We start from the raw sequence: 20,341 nt of genomic DNA, 5'->3' as shown, positions 1-20,341 counted from the left end.
AAGCCTGCCATATTTTTTCATGAGAATATGGGACATCTTCGATCCCCCCCACCCCCAAACTTTCCAACACAATGCATCTTTGGTGAACATTTGCACTGCATTGTTCACCAAAGATGTATTGTGCAGAAATGTTTACCAAACTTTTATTTGAAATGGATTTCCATTTTATTTGAAATGGATACAAAGAAGTAACGAACAATCTGTAGTACAATCCATTTCAAGGAAACTTTATGCTTCTGAAGAACTCATATGAACGTTTTGCATTTACATGATTTTTTTTTTTTTTCATCTGAATACGCTTCAAATTTGAAGAAAAAATGGATTTCCGTTTAGGCATATTTGTTGATAAAAAAAATTGGAACACTTCACTTGTGATGTGTTATCAAAAATAGCGCCAGCTCGTGCACTTAATCGAAGATTTCAAATCCTCTTAACTGCCAACGAACAGCTGCAACTCTGCACTGCGAGTCTAGTCTATTTGTTTGCTCGCTATGAAATCGGAGAGTGATGTAGTGTTAACTTGCTCCACGTTGTTTCATGTTACAACTTATTGTTCATTCACTAATAACAGAGTTCCCAGTCGATAAATTGATATTGACAGCAGAAATTTGACGAGACATTTCCATGTCCCGACGGGGACATGGGACACTCGGGTCCAAATCGGAACTGTACCGTTTTTATGGGACGTATGATAGGCTTAACATTACGGTGGTTCGGATTTTACCGTAAATTTAGGTTTACGTCTCGTATACCCTCGGTGCTGAAACGGGACGTTAACTTTTAACAAACCAAACCAATAATGAACTCTGCTAGAGAAAAAGGATCATGCCTAGAAGTTTTAGTGTCGTCCAGTAGATGTCAACCACTGGAGAATGCTGCCAGCTAGCGGTGCGATTTGTAACCTCTAGTATTCTTCAATTTACATCATTGTTTCAATAGCAGAAAGTGGAATATGAAAAAAGCCACTGTTAACATCACCGTTAGCCATGAAGATATTATTTTACAAAATATTTATGCAATAATTTAATTTGAATTTCGTAGTCTCGATAAAAAGCCTAAAATTGCTTCAATATCAACGTAGCAGAATAGCGTTGAATGCAAGTGTATATGAGTATTAATTGTTTACACAGCCGAAGTCGTAAATTTAGCTAGCACAACCTACGAGTCAAATTCCACCTCCATTCCTTCCTATTGAGCTACGTACTATAAGATTCCATTCCATCTCCGAATTATTTTCGTATAGGTAACTTGAGGTCATTATGAAAGACGTGTTTTTAAAGAATGATACTATATTCACAAGTATAAAAGTACCTACGTGGATTGAACTGAGAACGGTAGGTAAACAAACTGCTGCTTTTGTTAAGGCACGTTTTAAACTCATAATTTACTTGCATGACGCTATATTTTAATAACTGCCTCTAGCAAACACGTGGCTCCATATCGCACGTAGCACATGCCTACCAACATAAGGTGAGCGTATGCCCTGATTAATCGGGAAGGTTCCGTTCTGAGAACAAAATATTGTCCAAAAAAAAAAAAAAAAAAAAGCGAAAATTTTATTACTGATATATTGCCACTACAAAACACAATAAGTTTTATTGTAATGTAATTGTCTCGGGACATTCAAGATCTCATTACAAACCTTAAAGGTTATGGAAATATCCACAGGATTTCCCTTGGACCTCAATGTGCCAGTCGTAGGACAGTTCTTTGGATGTCCTGCAAAGAGCCCAGAAATGTTCCTTAGGAAGTCTCGTTTCCAGAACATTGATAAGTAGACACATAGATTTCCACAAGATGTCCAGGACGCTTCACGGTCATTCCGATGTCCGGGACTGACTTCTCTGTACTATGTGTCACCTTATTCGTTCAGCATGTAATTAATTAATAAATTGTTGTCGCGTTTCTCAAATTTAGAAGAAGAGTTCTAATCAAGGCGCAATTTTTATGATTTTTGGCTTCAAAATGTCCTTGAAACTGATCATAATTTACAGCTAGAACTTGGACATTCCAGTTTAAAAATCACGTTTCCTTTCTATCTTGAATACCCTCACCATCAAATACTTGCCTTATAGGTACTGTGACTCTCCTAATCTCTAAATGCTTGCCTCACCTTATCATCAGATGCTTGTCACATCCTTATTCATCCTCAGTTAATTGTGTCATTTATTATTAGTATTTATTCTTATTCTCTGATGCTTCTATCGTCTTCATTTTCATAGTTAAGTGCATATCATTTCTTCATTCACACTTATCCTCAAATTTTCCTTCTTCACTCATCTTCAATGCCTCAATCTCGTATTGTTTTTCTCTTCATTGTTGTCCTCAGATTAAAGAGGAACAGACAGATATTTAAATCTCTCTCTATTTTTGTCACTGGATGTGAAGCTTCCAGGGACATCATATAAGGTTTTTAATTCCCTTACAAAAAGAAAATTTAATGTCGAGTGTATGACTAATAAAGAAAATTAGTCTAAAGTGAAACTAACAGATCTTCTCGCTACTTTTGCAATGAACCAACTATTAAACGAAGTTTTAATAAATAATGTATTTACACTATATCTTATTTTTATTTTTTCATAAACATCTTCTTGCGGCAACAATCTCTTCATTGGTTTGATGCAGGTTTCCATTCTCAGCCATTTCACTTCTATGAATAGGGAAGAAAAACTTCCCTATATTTTGTAATATTTGGTGCTCATATTACTATCGTTGTCCTCCTCTGCATATTTTTCTTTCTACCATTCTCTTCATAGTTAATAGAGTGATTCCTCCACACCGTAAAATGCGTCTAATCATCCTATCTCCTTGAAACGTTCTTCAGTATATTCCTATTTTCTCCTATCATTTCCAATACTTTTCATTTGATACCTTATCCAGCCAACTAAATTTCAGAATCCTTTTAGAGCACCACATTTCGAAGGCTTCTCTTCCCCGTTTTTCTTCTCTTACTGCGTTTGCACACGTCCCTGGCAATGCCGGTTCCAGTTTCGACAATGCCGGCGATGGAATCGGCGGCAATGTAATCAAATGGTAGCTTGCACACGTTTTCCGACCCGGCAAAAAAGCCAGTGGAACTCCCGGGACCGGCAAATGCAGTCGGCTTAGCCGCCGACAATGTCGGTGTCGGCTCCGGCTACAGTTTTGTCTGCGGCAATGCTTTCTTATGCGTGAATGCACACGCAGCCGGTAATACCGGAGCCGGCTTGCTGATAGGTTTCTTCAATAAGTTTCTTCAATCTAGCTACAGTGAGTGGCAAGGCGTTGTGTATTCTTATTTCTTTTTCTGTATTTGTATTTTTTGATTACTTCAGTTAATTTTCTGTTATTTTCTTTTATTCACATCACTTCAATATATAATGAAGAATGAAATAATCAAAATGGCTGTGAGGTATCACAAATATTGCGGCTTGCTACTTACATAAATTCTCAGCAAGGGAAATTGGGATTTTGCTTTGAATTACCCAACTACGGCAACGCGGAAAGTGAGTTTCACAGATGTATGTATGTATATTAATTGGTTATCTTCTACAGCCGAAACTTAGACGATTTAAACAAAGGTGTTGTTCGATTCGTTTTGATAGAGAATATGTCTTAGCATATATGAAGTCATAATAAAAAAAATCAACATGGAAATAAACAAAATAGAGATATGAAGAAATTATGAGTCCATGACTCATATTCATAAAACGCCACACTCCATGCATATGCCTTAATCAGTATTTGCTTCAGTTTACTGTCGATATCTTCGGCTAGAAGCATTGGTTTTTATTCAAATGCCTTCTTCGCTTGACTCTTCCTAGATCTTGTCTTGTTTGTGCGTATTATCACTTACTATTTAACTTCCTCAAATAAGAGAATTCCTGCATCGCTTCCATTGGATTTTGAAACGGAATTAAATGAAATCTTTCAGTTTATCGTCCCACGATTATGCCCGTTAGACTAAAGGAGACGATGATTAAGGCAAGTGAATGATGATGGAAGAATTGTTGGAATAGGAAAGTGGGAGGAAACGAGAGTACCCCGAGAAAACCCTCGGACATGATATCCCTCACAAACTTACTTGGCCGGGTAGAATGTGGAAGGAAACGGAATACTCCGAGAAAACCCAAAGACACGCCAACCCTTGAACGGGGATCGAATCAGGGACACCATGCACTAGACGTAAGTGTTCTACCACTGAGTCACTGTGCCCGTCTACCGTCTATTTTGATCTTCACTTCACACATAGACATATATGGGCCTAATATAATATAAAATGTAGATGAGACCAGTAGTAGAAGAACTGGAGGAAAGTAGAGGGCATGTTAGGATTTAAAAACGTCTTTGGGAATACGAAGCTCACGAGTAGATGCTATGGAACTAACAAGGAAACCGATTCAAGTGTGACATGAAATTATGGACGAGTTTATCCGCAAACGAAGTGTTTTTGTGTACAATTAAACCTATTAGAGGGAAAAGCCCTTGATCTCAACCGTTCCGGAGATACAGAGGAATAAAGGGAAGTCTAGTGCTCCGATATTTTGCGAATTTTTTGAATATGTAGCGTTAGTACAAGTAAAAGAGACTTTTAAAAATAAAGAGTTCCTTCATCCACGAAACTTTAACAATATGTCGCCTTAAGACATGAGGGTTACAAAATTGAAGAGTCCATACAAATTCTAAGGGAAGAACGTTTTGGAGGGAGAAGGCGAAAATAAAGGATTTCCATTGTTGCCTGAAATAGGCGTGTAAGATGTGTATGTATAGATTTCTTGGTACGCTGAATCGAATAAACGCATCATCAGGTCAAATAGAATGAAGAATAATAGCAAGTAATATCGTACAGTTTTGTTCTTCGTGTCAATGCCATTTTTTATCCCTCATAGCCTCTTCTATTTTCGGCCCCGGATAAAAGCTACGCCACTCACCTCAACATTTAACAACACTTTTATTCGCTCTGGTGCATCCTTCTTAACATTTAAATGCAATTTTCAAACATATTCACTCGAAGCATAGCCGAAAATTTACAAAATATCACAGCACCAGCTTCCCCCTTACCCCTCAATATCTCCGGAACGGTTGAGATCGAGGGTTTTTTCCCTCTAATGGGTTTAATTGCACACAAAAACACTTCATTTGCGCATAAACTCGTCCACAATTTCGTGTCACACTTGAATCGGTTTCCTTGTGAGTGAGAAACGAGCGCGAGGATGACCAAAGAAGAAGTAAAAAGATTGTGTGAAGAAAGGTATGATGCAGTGTGGTGTCGCAGTGGATATGGCAAAAGACAGAAACAGGTGAAGGACAGAGATCCGAAGATATATCCCACTTAACTGGGAAATAGTTTTAGAAGAAGATAAAGAAGAAGAAAGATAGTGACTTACTTGTTCATGTTATTTGTGCTTAAACTTTGAGGATTTTTCTTTTTCTTTCTTTCTTTTCTTTTTCTTTTTAGTCTTAACGAAACACGAAAATGTAAATCTGATCATACGGGATGCTGGAGGAAATTCACAGTAGGAAAGGACCTGAAGACAATAATTTTTGTATTGAATCTTGCGGATCCGAAAAGTCCCGAAATCGTAGTTCCGCCACTGGTTTTTGTATAGGTATATATAAGAGTTAATGAAACAAGCAAGAAACTCACGAGTAAGTCTAATTTATGACGTCTATTTATAGACTTCAAAAAAAGAAGAAGATAAATTTAAACGCTTTCCTGGCGCGTAAATGGAACCAAATATTCAATTCCAGGAAACACGCTATGTGAATGAGGGCAACCTTACGAGCACATGAAAAATCCTGCTATGCGTATGTGGACAATATATGATTACTTGAGAAAATGATATTCTCTTCTGCTTGCAATGGGTTTTAAAGAGGTCGATTTTGCATGTATGTGTATGAGTGTTTGTGTGTGTGTGTGTGTGTGTGTGTGTGTGTGTGGTTTTGTTGACATCAAGAGCAGAATCAAAAAGAAACATTTTCATTAATGGTACCGAGCGTAAGCTCGTAGTTATCTCCTTTCTTGTTCTCCCTGCTGCTATACGAGGAAAATAAAATGAAATAGGCTACCATTGGGGCTCGTGCTCACTCGGGCTTGGGCTCTATCTTGCTATATAGTTATTAAGCTTCTTGCCTGCCGTTCACACAGGCTTCAGCTTAACAATTTTGTTTGTACATTTTTGTCATAGAGCTTTCTATACCTCTCTCTCACACAGGCTCAAGCTAGAGCTTTGTGCCTGCCGCTCACACAGGATCGAGCTCAATAATTCTGTTTCTACATTTCTATCATAGAGCTCTCTACCTGCCGCTCACAAGGGCTCGAGCTCAATGATTCTGTTTGAACGTTTCTGCCATAGAGCTTTCAACCTGTCGCTCACACAGACTCAAGCTAAAGCTTTCTGCCTGCTACTCATATATGCTCAAGTTCAATAATTCTGTTCGTACATTTCTGTCTTGAGAGTTTTCTACTTGCTGTTCACACAGCCTCAAGCTAGAGGTTTCTGCCTGCCGCTCACACAGGCTCGAGCTCAATAATTCTGTTTGTACATTTCTGCCATAGAGCTTCCGGTCTTCTTCTCACACAGGCTCGAGCTCAATAATTCTGTTTGAATATTTCTGCTCTTTACTCAATTACTCGCAAAATACTCACAAAATACGCTTGAATAGTGCGATTTTTTTTTTTTAGTTATTTAGAATTATATTGACTTCAGTTGCATGTAAATGTAAACTGCAAGCAAACTTATACACTCATATTTTATTTCTATTTTACAGGCTCCCCGATGTCCTAGTGTACGTTTGTGGATAAAATTGGTAAGTATACGTATTAATTATATTCTGTACGTAAATTAATTTGACAATATACCTTTTATACGAGACAAGAAGCACTGCAAAGATGAAACATTAAATTTTCTTCTCTAGTTTTGGCTTTCAATTTAAAGAAACAATAAGGTTATGTTCTCCTACTCCAAATAGGCCAATACGATCCAGGAGCAGTGTGAATAGGAATGTCTATTTCGCCTCGGAAAGATGTCACGAAATTGATATCTCGCTTCGGAAACTGTATCTCTTTCTCTTTAAAGAATTCTGTCTCGTCTCGTCTTTATTCAATTGTCTTCTGAAATTATTATAAGACAAAAAGTATGTTGGGGGTCTGAACTTGTGAACTGGGGAACTTGGGAACTGAACTTTGAATTTTGTTATAGGACCTACAGATTGCCGTATCCATTTTATTAACAATATTTGTGTTCTCTGCATCACAAGAGAACAGCACATTATTGATAGACTATCTTTAAACGTATATATATATATATATATATATATATATATATATATATATATATATATATATATATATATATATATATATATATATATATATATATAAAAGAGAACGCACAAAATCCTTTGTCCGCTCATCACGCTAATACGGCTGAACCGATTTCTTTCATTTTTGGGGGGTTGTTAGGATTTGGACCCTAGATGGTTTTTATCATATCACTTTAATTTTCAATTAGCAGTGTCTTGAGATAATTGACCAATCAGGTGTTCATACGTAGAAAAAATCCTTTGTCCGCTCATCACGCTAATACGGTTGAACCGATTTCTTTCATTTTTGGGGGGTTGTTAGGATTTGGACCCTAGATGGTTTTTATCATATCACTTTAATTTTCAATTACCAGTGTCTTGAGATAATTGACCATTCAGGTGTCCATACGTACAAATCCTTTGTTATTAGTTCATCATATAAAAATAAACGTACTTATATGCAACCCGCATGACCCTGTGACTCGGCGGGTTAACATAAATGTCAGGCGCTATAAATCACTTGAAAGCGAAAAAGTAAAAATTATCTAAGTAACAAAGTTTATTGCGTTCCGGGATGACCGCAGCGAAGCGGGGCGGGTTGGGGTGACCGCAGCGAAGCGGGGCGGGTTAACATAAATGACAGGCGATATAATGTTAACATTAGTGCAATCTTCTATGGTTTTTATCATATCACTTGAAAGCGAAAAAGTAAAAATTATCTAAGTAACAAAGTTTATTGCGTTCCGGGGTGACCGCAGCGAAGCGGGGTGAACGCTGCTAGTATATATATATATATATATATATATATATATATATATATATATATATATATATATATATATATATATATATATATATATTAACTTGGTAGTCATTCACATGATACAATAGTTTGTCACAATCATGACGATTTCAGGGCAGGACAGTATTTGCCGCTAATTATTCATATTAGTTATTTTTTCCGTACAACATGCAGCTTCTGACTACAGATACATGATATCATAAATGTACCGCGTAACCTCCATTACAGTTCAACTCGACTTCTAACAACCTAAATTTATCAACTCACTAATATTACAAAAATCTCTTAACTGTGTAACAACATATTTCAAGTGTTCTTCTGAACAACAGTCGAACTCTTTGTCCGATCGTTTTCACCATCCTAACACCTTATCCGACTATTTCCATCACCCCAACCGTTATTCACTTGCTTTTCTTAAATAAGACATTTTAAAAAAAAGTGTTTCTTAACAAATAAGTGCAATTTATTTTATTTTTTAATCTCCATATGTAAAATAAGTTCTGAGACTGATTGAGTGAGTGATCAACACCTAGGCCAAACCTCTTCAGCTAGAAATTTGAAATTTGAATAGTACCTGAGATTTGAGATGAAAGGTACCACCAAGGAAGGACTTTTGAAAATTCGATGGCGAAGGAGGGGGAAAGAGGGGTGGCAATTATTATTTTAAAATGTTCATATCTCGGAATCTCCAAACGTTAGAGATATGAAATTCGGTATTTAGAGTTCTCATTTAAAATAATTAGACATGAGTTTTACAGTTTTTTCAGATTTACCCGAGAAGGAAAGAAAAAAAGGAAGGAAGAGAAAAGGATGGGCCACAATTGTTATAATTAGATAGCCATATCTCGAAATTCGTTGAGATTAGAGACATGAAATTTGGTATTTAGATTTTTCATTTAAAATAATTAAAGACGCGTTTCAGCGTTTTTTGGTGTTCCCGTAGAAAAGAAGAAAAAGGCGGGAAGAGAAAAGGGTGGATGTTGTAATTGTTAAAATAACATGACCTTATCTCGAAATTTCTTAAGAGTAGAGAAGTATTTTTTTATTATGTTTTCCTTAAAAGGGAAGAAAAAAAGAGTGGAGATTGCAATTATTATAAGATGGTCATATCTCGAAATCCGTAGAGATTAGAGATATATAAGGAATATGAGAAGTGCGAGGCCGTAGACCGAAGGCTAGTATATACATATATACAGGGGCGGATCCAGGATATGATCAAGGGAGGGGCTGAACCATATTTTGCCGTTTTATCTAGTGTATATCTGAGCGTCAAGGGGGCTATAGCCCCTATAGCCCCTTGGATCCGCCACTATATATATATATATATATATATATATATAATGTGATAAATCATGCTATTGTGAATTTATAAATCCTTACGAATCCTATCCTTTATGCAACCCAAACTGTTCTTAAGCTATGTTGGTTTCAGGCTACCTAGGAGAACTGTATATGGACTCTGTATTGTTTAATGTTTGTTGAATTTAATAGAAATCTCGAAGAATTCGCGTTACACTTTTTTCTCTAAATGCACTTTTTTTTTTTTTTTTAAAGATAAGGTGTCCATATATTTTCGAGTATTTGAATTAATTTACAGAATACTATCATCCCAATACTTTGAAAGGTTTGATATAAAATATAATCAATAGAACTTTTGAAATTGAGGCAAAAAAAAAAAAAAATACTAAGACACTCTCTATAATATATCTTAGGGAACTATGATCACATTTGTAATGCTACCATCACTTACGTTCATTGTTCACTTACAGTAGCGAATTCACACATGTGATCAGTTCAGATATTGATAATTGCACATGGATATATCAACACTGTAGATTCTACAATACAATTTCACTCACCAAATTGAGTCGATTTACAACTTAACATGTATTCCTGTATTTGGGCTTTGTGTAAAACGATTGTGAGTAATAAATTCCAGTAAATAAGAGCAAGCCAGTTGTTGAATGAATAATACAAGTGAAAAATTCCTGTGAGTCTTAGTAAGTGTTCGACGAAATTCTTTAGAGCTATTGATTAATGAATGTGGCGGAACGAGTGAAGTACCGTTATGGACAATTTTCTCCCTACGCATTCCAGGAAGCATTGTTATAAAGCAATCCTTTTTTTTTTTTTTAATCAATTCTCCTTTGTACGTATTCCATACTCCCAGACACGAAGTACGAACGCGAAGACGGCTGGGGTGGGAATTATATATATTATCTACCAACCCACAAAACGACTTGCATCAAACTTTTTGCCGGATTTCCAAAAAGAATTCCTTTACACATATATACACATAGAAAAGACCAAGACAGACAGAGAGAAAGGAGCATTGCATTCCAGAGAATGTTGCATGAAAGAAAAATGGGGAAACGTGGCAACATTGGGAAGTTTAGTGTGTACCTGGTCAGGTGGGAAGATGAAAGAATACTATAATAAAAGAAGGGTCCGCACGAAAGAGTGTCTGGAACTGGAAGAAAGATTTTTTTTTGTGAGTGAAAAATGTTTGCGTTTCGTCATAGAAGAGTTAATGTATTTTTGTGGTGCATACGGTATGAATCATAAGACCTTTTAGTTTTTAGGGCCAAATAGTCGACCTTGTTCATATTTCATCTTTGTGTATTATATCGCTTTTATAAACATCTCTATTCATACAACACAACATAACTGTTTTAGCATTGATCGCAGTATCATTTATTGCAACTTATTATCACATGATGTTTTATAATAAAGAATGATAAAAAAGGTTAACATAGGAGACTGATAAATTGAACAAAAGCGTAACGGTATTGAATACTTGCGCCGATTTATGTGGGACAGTTTTGTTTCTATGTCCCTCACTTTATGAAAATTAAATTTTGTTATGTAATTTTAATATTTAATAATGAAATAGAAGTAATATTTAATTTATTTATAATAGAAATTAATTTGGACAAAGCAAACAGAGTTATTTAACTAAACTTGAAGAAAAAAATATCAATGAAATGACATCATTAAAATCCTAGTTCATTTCAACGAAAACAGGTAAATAAAATTCTTCGTATAAACAAATAGGCTAAGAAAGAAAAATGGAAACGGTTTTTAAGTCGATAAAATTTATTGTGAATAAGGTGGTAAAACAAGAGCGTTCTCGAGGATTTCTACTAAATATTGCCATGGGCGGCGATTAGGGGGGCAAAGGGGTGCAGTTTCCCCCCAACTTTTCTGAAATGGCCTATTAATGTATGTAGTTTCAACCAGGGAAATTTGTATATTAACATTGATATACAAATATTCAAATCATGTCTTGACCCCCCACTTTTAACGTCCAATCGCCGCCACTGGTAGTAGAAATAGTTTTTGTGAAGAAAAATGTCAAATATAAGTTATAATAGAACATTTAAAATATTGTTCCAACTTTATATACAGATTTTAAATTCAAATTCAACAATATTGTTAGCATTTAACGAAAAAAAAAGAAGAAAGGTAGGGAGATGAGAGACATTGTACCCAATGCTTTTTTATCCAGTTTTCTCGATTTTAGGATGGGGTTGGGTGAATTTAAATCTTTAAGGGGTAAGGCCACATTCATCAACTATATACTACCTATATTTTCAAAAATGTTGAGAGGGATTCTAAAATTTTTTTTGGAGAGAGGGAGAATTTTCCCCCAACATGACTTCATATACCAGTTGATATACAGAGTGTTTCAAAACAACACCGACAATGGGAGGTGATTCCTAACACCAAGATAAGACAAAAAGCATAGACCAATCTTGGTGCACAAATGCTTCCTTTCGGAGCTATGTGGCTGCAGAAAACATGAAGAAAATGAAATTTAAAGATCCGTAGCTCCAAAACTGTGGGACCTACCGTAGTCGGGCCAAGACTTCATTTAGGAGCTTGTATGTGTCCTATCCAAATATCCAAATAACTCCGAAAGGAAGCATTTATGCACCCAGATTGGTCTATGCTTTTTGTCTGATTTTGGCGTCAGGAATCACCTCCCAAACGTTGTCAGTGTTGTTTTGAAACACCCTGTATATCTCACTGAGTTGAGTAAAATAGTACGGGCGAATTGTCAGTCTCTATGCGCAGTTTTTGAGAAAATTGAGACAAACTAGTACTTTTATAACCCTAAATATTGATGCTGTACAATAACAACGCGATCTTCTGATCTTAAAGTATACCCTTATGAAAGTTTCTCATTATGACATTAGCGAGAGGGGAGTATAGACAGCGTGAATAATAAGGTATAGCGCCCCCCCCCCCCAAAAAAAGATTTAAATCTTAAATTTTAATTTTTCTTTTAAGTGTAATATTGTGCTAAGATAAGGGCATGACCTTTTGATAACCGTTCAATTTTTACGCAAAATCAATGTTTTTTTTCAATATACTAGAAGTTGTACTGATATTGTGGGAAGTGGACTTATCCAGCATAGCGTATACAGTGGCATCTTAATAAAACGTTATAGAATCAAATATAATCCTGCACTACAATGCAGAAGTTGCTGTTTTAAAAACTTTAACTCAAAATGTAATTAAACTCTGGTAAGGGCAGTAAAGAAGGTTAAACGAAACTAAAGGCTAATAACGATTTTGCAACAGGAAAACTACATATCATTTTATTACAGGCAACCAACAATGTTCTGATGTTGTGCAGGTTGCATATAAGCCAGGAAAGGTAGAGTTTTAAAATTATACATTACGTTAAAGTCGCCGATTCCCGTAAACATATTTACGGATTGATTGCATTAAAGAACTCGGCCGAAATTTTCGTTGTACCTGTCTATTACAAATAAATAAATAAATAAATAAAATAATAAAAATAAAAATAAAAAATCCAAAATTTGCTTTTGTTCAAGAATTGTGTAGAATAACAGATTGAGTAAATCACCGTCATGCGTTCAAATGTCAATGGATTGGCTCCATTAACAAACGTGGTTGAGATAATCATTCTAGCTGTCTATTAAAAAAAAAAATTCAGAAATTGTCTTCCGTTCAATATCGTGAGGAGTAACGGGTGGATGTACGGACGTACTAATAATTCAAGAGTTATCGTGAAGAGTAATAGGTGGATGTACGGACGTACTAATAATTCAAGAGTTATTGTGAAGAGTGATAGGTGGATGTACGGACGTACTAATAATTCAAGAGTTATCGTGAAGAGTAATAGGTGGATGTACGGACGTACTAATAATTCAAGAGTTATCGTGAAGAGTAATAGGTGGATGTACGGACGTACTAATAATTCAAGAGTTATTGTGAAGAGTAATAGGTGGATGTACGGACGTACTAATAATTCAAGAGTTATCATGAAGAGTAATAGGTGGATGTACGCAGTGGCGGCGATTGAACGTTAAAAGTGGGGGAGCAAGACATGATCTGAATATTTGTATATCAATCGTAGTTTCCCAGTTTGTATAACTAATAGGATATTATCTTTTTAGGTTAAAATACTGTATATCGTATTGCATATTTTATAAGTAAAACTGACAAGAGGAACACAAGTAGTTACTAGCCCTTTGTACTCTTAAACAACGAAGATGTAACAAGATATTTGATTTCTTACTCATGGGCATCTTAAAACTCTGTTTGGAAAATTGTGTGATTAGATTATATAATAACAAATTTGCAAAACAAATAAATAGAAAATATAATATTAATCATAGTAATGATAATGAGGTTTGTTTTACAATAGTTATATTGAAACTGCGGATTAATGAACAATTTATATTTTTAATTCACACATGTTATTAAATGTATGTTATTACTCTCAGAAAATGAAAGACAAAATGAAAATGAAATTCTTAATATGCTACGACATTTAAAGATATATTTGCTTTTACAGCTTCCTGAAACATGTTCATTGCCATTAGGTGCAATTTTCACTTTCTTCCAACACATGAAAATACTTACAATCATTCCACACTCCAGTTATAGAAAATAATCCTAAAACCTTGAATTATGTTGAATTCACTAAATGTAATTGTGTATGCACTCGTATACTCCTAAACACACCACTTCACTCGTATATTATACTGCAAAACAATGGGAAAAGTAGAAGTTGTTTCTCGTTACTCTCTTTTTAATCAATATTTCTTACTATTAGAAAGAAGAAAAGAATTTTAGGAACTGTCGATTTTTGTGCAATTAAAGAATAACTTGTGAAAGACTTCTTTTTGTGCGAAATGTTCTCTCAATTAGTTTCAAAGCGGCTGACTTACGTATCAATCCCTTGTAAGGAGAAGTGAAAATATGCTGGAATTGTGCTCCAATAGGTTATTTATTGGGTTATTTTCCGTGGCAATTAAAACGAAATTCCTGTAGATTTCTTAACTCCACGGGAAGACCAGTACGTACTCACACAACGGCAAATATTATATGGTACGATTTTTTCTATGAACCAGTAATACATACAAAAACTTTATATTTCCAAGTAAAACTGTATACATTGATGGGTTGCTTCAAAAAAGGGGGGGCAACTGCCCCCCTTTGCCCCCCTAATCGCCGCCCATGGATGTACGGACATACTAATAATTCAAGAGTTATCGTGAAGAGTAATAGGTGGATGTACGGACGTACTAATAATTCAAGAGTTATCGTGAGGAATAACGGTCGGACATACGAACGTATTAATAATTCAACTTTGCGTGATCCTAATCAAAAGAGAAATGCAAAGTTGTGCTATTTAGTTTGTTTCAGATTTTTCGTGTTGGCTTTTTATACACCCTCGGATAGAGACAATCCATACAATGCAGATTTTACATATTAGTAGGAGTAAGAAAGTAAATAGTTTATTATTATTCTTTTACTCATGTACTCATGCATTTTCTTTCAATTTTTTTTAAGTATCATAAAATGTTTGGGAGTATCTAGGAGGCTTTTGGCTTTCTTGGTCCCCTATATGAACACCCATGTTCATAATTCCTTCTTGATGGAGGGTACAGTACAGCATGCATCTATTGTTAAAAGTCGTTCGTTCATTTCTTTGTTGAAGTTTCTTTTTAGCACCGAGTGTATATGAGACGAAGACCTACAGTTAAAAATGAAATTTCAATCAATGGTTCATGCTCTCCAAGGGCGGATCTAAGGGGGGGGGCTACGGGGCTGTAGCCCCCCCCTTGACGCTCAGGTTTACACTGGATAAAATGGGCATCAATTCAGCTTTACACTGGATAAAACGGCAAATTATGGTTTAGCCCCTCCCTTGATCATATCCTGGATCCGCTACTGATGCTCTCTTCCATCAAGATTCGAACTGGCCTAGATCTCTGGTTAAAAGTAACTAGTTGTAAGCTTGTTCTTATAAATATATACAATTATTATCTTTTTAAACCAGCGTAACAGTAGTTAAGAAAGAAATCCCTTGGAGAATGCAATACATTATCGTGTCAAGTCTTGACTTACTATGAAATAAAAAATGACCAACTCACCGATGAGGTAGTTCTATTTTTTTTTTAAATGGTATATATATTTGAAAGATGAATTTTTAAAGTATATGCATTGAATTTGCTTTCCGAAATAACTTCGGATGGCATTTGCGGTACATTTCAAGTGAGCGTGACCTTTCCATCTGGAATCTGGTCAACAGCCTTCCCTTTCTTCCCACTGCAGCCATGTTGAACGTCATTTCAGTAGCATATCTCTCTCTCTCTCTTTCTCTCATTTTGTGGTGTGTGTTACCCAAACTACTTTACAACCCTTCCACACACAAGCATCCATCCCCCCTCCCCCAATGAACGTTCTCGGTCCATCAGTTCGTCAGAGGAACCAAAATTAGCATCTTCCTCCCTTTTTCCCGTGTTCCACATTGTATCACAACTTCCCACCCTACTCAGTTCCAGCAGTAAATGGCTTATTAACCTTCTTCCAGCATTTGAAAGCCCGCAGTCGCACTGCCCCGACCGCTGCCGCTGCTCTGGTGAATCCAACGAAATTGGACTCATGAAAAGATCAGTCAGTGTTGCATACCTAAGAGAAGTTTTACCATTGTTATCACCAGAAATCCTTTGCATAACGACTACTGAAGTTTAGTCGATTTGATAGGAATAGTGCTTCTTTTTTGCAACACCGTTCCAACGTTTATAGATGATGAATTGCACTATCGTTTTATCATGTATATCCGTTATTTTCCTGTTTAGGGTTCGATCACCACTGTTGAAAAGTGTATGCGTGTGATATAGATCCTAAATTAAACTCTACACACTGAGCACAAAGTGAACACAGGGATGAAGTAGTTAATGCACTGATATGGACAATTTCTTTGTATATTTTGATATTGAAGCAGTTGCATTTACTCATTAAAAGCGTAGAGTCGTCCCATATAGTTGCGGTATTTTTTGGTTGATCTAGCCTGGGGTCGGGGAACCTAGGTCTCCCAGTTTTTGAGTGAAAAAAATAATTAAGCTATTATCTATATATTTTTGAAAGTTTATAGTAAACTCATGATATACCTATCATAGTCTGGGTTCTGGCAGCACCTCTCCCCCTTTTTTATTTTTTTTAACCTTCTAGATCCGCCTATGACGGTACTAGTAACTTCAAGCAAAGACGATGGACAATCGAATAGCATAGCACTTGCATGAAATGTTCAATTAAGTATAGAAATAGTAGTAAATTATTAAATTTACTATGTTAAATTAAGATAATGTGAGTTTCACGATATAATTATCTCTTTTCATGTCATACCAATCCAGGTTCGTACACAGGAATTTATTTCGGGAAGGGTCCAAATCTTTTTGTGGGGTCCACATTCAATATGAGGATAAATTATATTAAAATTTGTAAAACGAGACCTAAAATTAGAATAAATTTATGTAAAATGTTGGGATTTCAGGGAGCAGTGGTCTGAACTCCCAGGACTCATTCCTACCATACGTTCTTGTACTTATCCATACGAGTTAATAGCGTATAAGTTAGTTTTTAACGGTTCCTGAATTAATAAAGCCATATTCTGATGCTTTACAATATTTTGTGAGACGATATATACAATTGTGTACCATGTTATTTTTCAGACACGTTTTTCTCTTCTTATTTAAATCTTCCTTTGTCTTCTTTTTTTATTTGTTTCTTCACACTTACCTTTTTTTCGTTCTCCACCATTCATTGTTTTCGAGGTCGTTCTGCCTCTGTCAGCTTCAACACGTTCCAGTAAAAAGAGAGCTAGTCCTTCTTCAATCAAGTAGAACATCCGGAAACAACAGTGGTCAACTACAGTTAGTGACAAATGATGTTAAAGTTTACCTACAATCACTCACTTTTTATTATTATTATTATTATCCTTTTCCATGTTTAATGTTATTTTACTTCAGATACGCACAGGTGGTCCCATCCAATTTCATTTATTTAAGAGTCTTCATCCCGGCGAAATTAAAATACCGCTAATTTCACAGTAATTATGTGATATCTTCAAATAGATAAAATATAATCGAAATGTGAAACAAGAGCGCCCTAGACAATATTATTTTACATGAGAAACCGTTATCACTACTCACTTATCTGCTTTCGATTTCGAGCCATTTTGAAAATCGGCATTTATTTTCGCGTTTCTAAACAGCTGAAAACGGAAAGCCACTAGATGACTTGTGATAACGGTACCTCACGCGAAATAATATTGTCTAGGACGCTCTTGTTCCATATTTCAATTATCTTTTATCTATTTGAAGATATCACATAATTACTGTAAAATTAGCGTATTTTAATTTCGCCGGGATGAAGACTCTTAAGGAAATAACATGATTGTAAAGCACTAGGGAGAAAGCATTGTGGCTCAGTGGTAGCGGCGCTGATCTCTTGTACAAAAGTATAACGTTCACGTTTACTTCCATTTACACTTCGTTATATATATGCCCTAAGTTCAATTTTGATGTAGTAAAGAATCACTTTAACGTAGTTCACTAGTTAACTGTTCAAAATGGCAACACAGAATACGATATATCCGAATTTGTATTTTGCTTAAATACTTTATCATTTACCTTCATAATTTTTGCAGAATATCTTTTTTTTTTTTAAATATACACTCCTTCATAATGGCGTATCCTTTATGTTCTAAACTAACTGTGTAAAGCACTGATAAAGCGTTCACCTCTTGTGCTTGGGGTCCCGGGTTCGATCCCAGCCCCCGTCAAGTGAACTTTGTGGTGGACAAACACCGTGTGCGTGGGTTTCCTCGGGGTTCTCCCGTTTCCTCTCACTTTCTTCATTCCACCATTTCATTCATTATTCATCATCACCGTCTCCGTTAGCCTAACCGGCATAAGCGTGGGACGGTAAAACTCAAAGATTTCATTTCATTTTATTTAACTGTATAAAGCATAGAAATTTTTGTCTGACCCAAACTAAAAAAAAAAAAAAAACATAAATAAGCAGATCTGACCATAAAAAAAAGTAATGTCATACGTTACCGACCATTGTCCATATTAACATATACATATTATCGTTGTAAGAGGTTCCTAGTTCGATGTCAAGCCATGTTAGTTTCTGATCAATAATATCGTGTCTGTGGGTTTTCTTTTTGGAGGGCTATTCCTTTTCTTCCTACATTTTCATTCCACAAATTATTCCATGATCATTCACTTGCATTTCTCATCCATCTCGTTTAGACTAAAGGGGATATGTTTGGGATGTTAAATTAAAAAAAAAATCATTTTCTTTTTCATTTTGTAGAATCCGAGTATGCAAAACTGTGATCACTTAATCAAATTTAGGAAAGACCAGGAGATAAACCTTTAATCACTGTAAGAAGGTCAAAGACAATCCACGGTGATTCGCATCGTAATTTAAAACAAATTATTGAGTTAAATTATACTTAGAAACTATCAATCAGAACGCAAAATAAAACAAAAATCTATTCCGTATCGCAAGATTACTCACAGTTAATGCAGTAATTTTGTACAGTACCCGTCTTTGCCGATAATTTTATGCAGTACTGGCTGTAAAGACCGTCTTGCCGAAAATTTTATGCAGTAGGGTCTACTATTGTGCTGCCAAAATGTCTTGAGCCGTGGCATAAATGCGAACTAAAGCTCACACCCTCACACACCCACGCGTTGAGCCAATAAGGGTTCAGCTGTTGCTAAGCGAGAGAAAACGAGTGGAATTCCTTCAGCCGATAGCAGCGCTTGCTACGGAAGACTAGGGATCAAGTCAATGTGGCATATCTTTAGCTGTAAGAACCCCTCATTGCCGATAATTTTGGGTAGTACTAGCTATAAGGACCCTTGTTGCCAACAATTTGATGCAGTACAAGCTATAAAGACCCGTCGTTACCGACTTAATTCAGAACATCGATTAAAAGAAAGGAAAAAATCCTTATTCCATTCCTAGGGATTTACACTGTGATATTATATAAGCCCGCACTACTATGAAGTAACGTGGGTTGCATACACGCACGATGTTACCAGAAACTGGAAGAGACGTGCATATGTTCTCTCATATACAAGGTGTTTCAAAACAACAACCGACAACGTTTGGGAGGTGATTTCTGGCACCAAGATAAGACGAAAAGTATAGACCAACCTGGGTGCACAAATGCTTCCTTTTGGAGTTATAAGCTGCCGAAGATATGAAAAAAAAAAGAACTTTAAAGGTCCATAGTTCCAAAACTATGGGACCTACCGTAGTCGGGTCAAGACTTCACTTAGGAATTAATATGTGCACTACCCAAAAATACATGTTCTAGAATCCTGCAGTATTTCCGCAACAATTTTTACAGAGGTAGTTGGTGAGTATTTCAAATTATGTGCCCGTAGCCAAACTCCCTTTATAAAAATTGTTTTCTGAGTACCGGAGGATTGTGCACATGTATTTTTAGTATTTACACATTAGTTCCTAAGTGAATTCTTGACCCGACTACGGTAGGTCCCATGGTTTTGGAGCTATGGACCTCCAAAGTTCATTTTTCCATATTTTCAGCAGCCTATATCTCCGAAAGGAAGCATTTGTGCACCCAGGTTAGTCTATACTTCTCGTCTTATTTTGGTGTCAGGAATCACCTCCCAAACGATGTTGGTGTTGTTTTGAAACACCCTGTATTTACACTGCCCAATCTGACACTTCTCTTCCCCCTTGCCCCGGGAGTCGAAAATCGAAAAAAAATATAGACTTTCGTATAGGAACAGATTTGGTAAAGATCTATCTATGTGAAAAATTTGGCTTGTGTGAAAAATTCTAGTTCACTTCTTCCTATGCGAAAAACTGATGACACAAATATACGTACACACACATTTTTTAAAATTAGCTATAAATCTAAGTATAGACTTGAAATATTGTACT

General features: G+C 35.9%; 1 protein-coding gene across 1 annotated transcript in view; it reads left to right on the top strand.

The window, feature by feature from the left end:
- Positions 1–20,341, top strand: part of Tsp5D (Tetraspanin 5D) — a 221,402-nt gene that overhangs the window by 53,233 nt on the left and 147,828 nt on the right. Inside the window, exon 2 of the mRNA XM_081751041.1 lies at positions 6,751–6,789. The gene's annotated coding sequence lies outside the window, so the exon portion shown is untranslated. The remainder of the gene's footprint in view (positions 1–6,750; positions 6,790–20,341) is intronic.

The sequence above is a fragment of the Thermobia domestica genome, chromosome 3 (assembly GCF_964235325.1).
Source record: "Thermobia domestica chromosome 3, izTheDome1.hap1.1, whole genome shotgun sequence".
NCBI classification, from domain to species: Eukaryota; Metazoa; Arthropoda; class Insecta; order Zygentoma; family Lepismatidae; genus Thermobia; species Thermobia domestica.
This window is presented reverse-complemented; position numbering and strand designations above follow the sequence as displayed.